This window comes from Macrobrachium nipponense, chromosome 13 (assembly GCF_015104395.2).
Source record: "Macrobrachium nipponense isolate FS-2020 chromosome 13, ASM1510439v2, whole genome shotgun sequence".
Classification (NCBI taxonomy): Eukaryota; Metazoa; Arthropoda; class Malacostraca; order Decapoda; family Palaemonidae; genus Macrobrachium; species Macrobrachium nipponense.
Genome location: NC_087206.1, coordinates 37,187,992 through 37,191,525, shown reverse-complemented (window position 1 = coordinate 37,191,525; position 3,534 = coordinate 37,187,992). Strand labels below are relative to the sequence as shown.

The 3,534-nt window shown below is 40.5% G+C and overlaps 1 pseudogene; it reads right to left on the bottom strand.

Annotated features, from left to right (window-relative positions):
* Positions 1-1,761: 1,761 nt before the first annotated feature.
* On the bottom strand, positions 1,762-2,923 carry LOC135225456 (uncharacterized protein K02A2.6-like; annotated as a pseudogene).
* Positions 2,924-3,534: the final 611 nt, after the last annotated feature.

The window sequence follows — 3,534 nt, the reverse complement described above, 5'->3', positions numbered from 1 at the left end:
CAAAGATAGACCAGGATATAGGAGAAGTCACAAAGAATTGTAGCATTTGTTTTAAGAATTTTACAAATCCTCGAGCTCCAACATTGTCTTGGCCTATTGTTGGTAAACCATGGTCTGGACTGCACATAGATTATGCAGGACCGATTGATGGTAAATATTTTTTGATAATTGTAGATTCTCATAGTAAATTTTTGGATACTCAGTTTTCTAGTTCCACTACATCAGCTGTTACCATTGGTCATTTGAGGAATACATTGTGTAATTTTGGTATACCTGATAACATTGTATCAGACAATGCTCCAAATTTTGTTTCTCAAGAGATGGAGGAGTTCTTGTGTAAAAATAGTATTAAGCATGTAACACCAGCTCCTTATCATCCATCCTCCAATGGTCTGGCTGAAAGGGCTGTGAGAACATTCAAGGAGGGTCTGGGAAAATTTAAGAAGAGAGATATTCAGACCAGAATTTGTAGATTTTTTGTATAATTATAGGACGACTGTGAATTTTTCCACGGGTAAGGCCCAGCAGAAATAATGTTAGGTAGGAATTTCAAAGGTACTGTTGAATCAGTTAAACTGAAAGACAAATCTTTAAGGAAAATGAGGGATGAGATTTTCCAGGAGGAAGGTAAATTGTAAAGTCAATGATGCTGTGTTTGTTCGTAATTTTGGGAAAGGTTCGCCATGGGTGGAAGGAAAGATTGTGGAAGTACTTGGGTTGAGAAATTATAAGGTGGAAGTACAGAGTTTTGGTAATATTAATTGGACAAGACATGCAGATCAGATTATGCGTAGATATATGGGTGACTTTAACCAATCCAATAAAGAAGTGTTATCCAATAATTCTAAGTCATCAGTAAATTTGAGTGATTTTAGTGCTTTCATTTTAGACACTAATGTACCATGTGATAATAGTGGGGCTGAAGAACCCATAGAAGTAACTGTAAATAATGATAGTGAGTGTTCAGTACAACCACCAATGTCTAGACGATCCAGTCGAATAAGTAAACCTCCAGATCAACTTGATTTATAAATATATACAAGTATGCTGTATTTATCATGTTTTGTTTTCGTATTTGTTCCATATTTTGGAAGTATTGATTCATTTAATTGTCTGATGTTTTAAATTGGAATATTATTACTTTTCTAGGGATAAGGGATGTAGAGTTTTAGATAAAAAAAAAAAAAGGTAATCCTTTGTTAATTCTGATTCTATTCCCTGCTGTGAACGTCTTTTGTTTTTGAGTTCTCGGTTCCGTTGTTGTGTTGGGATGCGCCCGGGGTGCTGGTCCTTGGCGGCAAGTTGTTGTAACGGGATTCACAATAAACCTGTTATCCGGCCCTGTATTTAATTATGCTCGTCCTAACAAAATGTAATACAAACTATATAAGATCCCCAAAGTAAATCTAATTAAATCAAATAGATACAAAGGAAATAAACAAAAGGAAATACAACAGAAAAGGGAATTACTTGGTACGTTGCTCTGACTGTCCCTCCATCTGGTAAGTAAACAAAGTATGAAAAGATCACCAGACAAACAGTTCAGCATGAGGTATGAAAGAGCAAAAGAACAAAACAATTTTATAATATTCTTCCTCTCTAGATATAAAATTGGTTACATCGCTTCATAAGTAATCAATCCCATCCATATTGGTCCGGAGCCCTTCCGTACTGGAGGCAATGCAGCCTCTGTTCTAATCTCAGCTTCTGGGTGATCTTCCATGCCCTCCAGAAACTCTTGATGGGTGGTTGTGGGTGACACTGGAGAGTGAGATTGTACGTGTCTGGTGACAATGGAACAGAAGGTAGTTCTTGACTTTCAGCAACAGAATAGTCCCTAGGGCATGGGGCCAAGTCACATATGGAAACTCGACTCTCGCCCGCTGGGGTATCTAATGTTAGCATATGTTGGGTTGGCATCTAATAGTTCAACTTCATCCACCAGGGGTTCATTTTTGCTTGTTCTGACAAACCTCCTCAGTAATACCGGTCCTGACAACATAAGCCATGATGGCAGAGAGCTCCCAGAGGATGAGCGGCGTGGAAGTCCAAAAAACCGTTCGTGGGGTGTGACATTAGTTGCTGTCGACAGAAGGGATCTAAGTGAATGTATCACATCAGTGAGTACTAATTCCCTGTGCTGATCAGGAAGATTTCGGGACCTGAGTCCTGAGTGCCGGCTGGATTGACTTCCATACAGTGCCGTTGAGCCGCTCCACTTGCCCATTACCGATTGGGTGAAAAGGGGTAGTTCGACTTGTTGCAACTCCCTTCTGTGCGAGATAGGTTTTGAGTTCCCTGGACATGAATGAGGTTCCTTGATCTGAATGTATATACTGAGGCATCCCACACAGGCTGAATATTTGTTCTAAGCACTTAATCACTGTAGTTGTGTTCATGTTGGGACACGGAAAAGCGAAAGGAAAACGAGAATATTCATCAACCACAATAAGTAGATAGGGGTTGTGTGAGGCCCTCGGAACTGGTCCCTTAAAGTCAATGGTTAATCTCTCCACTGGTTGTGTCGCCTTGATGAGTTTGTAGAACCTCGGTTTCAACTCTGCACATATCCTGCAGGAAGCACAGACCTTCTTAACGTCCTCAGTGGAAAAGGGAAGATTTTTCGATCTCACAAAGTGCAATAAGTGAGTCACTCCTGGATGGCACAGATTCCCATGTAGTTTAGTGAGGATAAATGACGTGGAAACCACAGAACCGCCAAAAGCTCGGGTGAAGGCATCAGGAACCACATTCTCTTTACCGGGGCGATATTGTACTTTATAACTGAAGGCTGCAAGTTCCATCCGCCATCCCTGGATCTTATTATTCTTAACTTTAGTGCGTTTCCTGTTATCGAACATGAAGGCCACTGAACGTTGGTCTGTAACGAGATCAAAGTTCTGTCTAGCAAGGAAATGACTCCACTTACATACAGCTTCCACGATAGCCACGGCCTCCTTTTCTATGATGTGATAGTGCACTTCACTTCCTTGTAAAGTCCTAGACATGAAGGCCACAGGCCTGACACTCTGGTTGAGTACTGCTGAGACTGCTACTTCAGAGGCATCACATTCGACCTCAAAAGGCAAATTTTCATCCACAGAGTGTAGTGATGCTCCTTCAAGTTCCTGTTTGAGTCGTTCAAAAGCTTCTTCATTTAAAGGAAATTTCTTTACTCTTGCCACATTTAAAGGAAATTTCTTTACTCTTGCCAGCGGTTGAATCTTAGCAGAAAAATTCTGTATCCATTTAGCATAATAAGCAAACATACCCATTGCTCTCTTTAAATCCTTGACTAGTGGGAGGTGGTAGTTCTTGTAGAGGCCAGAGTCTTTCCATGTCAGGCTTTATAACACCATTCCCCACACAGTAGCCAAGAATGTTAATGGTACGCACAGATTTAATAGTTTTAGTAGCATTGAGGGTTAGGTTCCTTTTGTTGATGACCTCAAGAAAGCACTGCACATTCTGATCATGTTGTTCTTGAGTGTGTCCAGCAATAGTGATATTGTCCAAATATGGGAAAGCACCTTG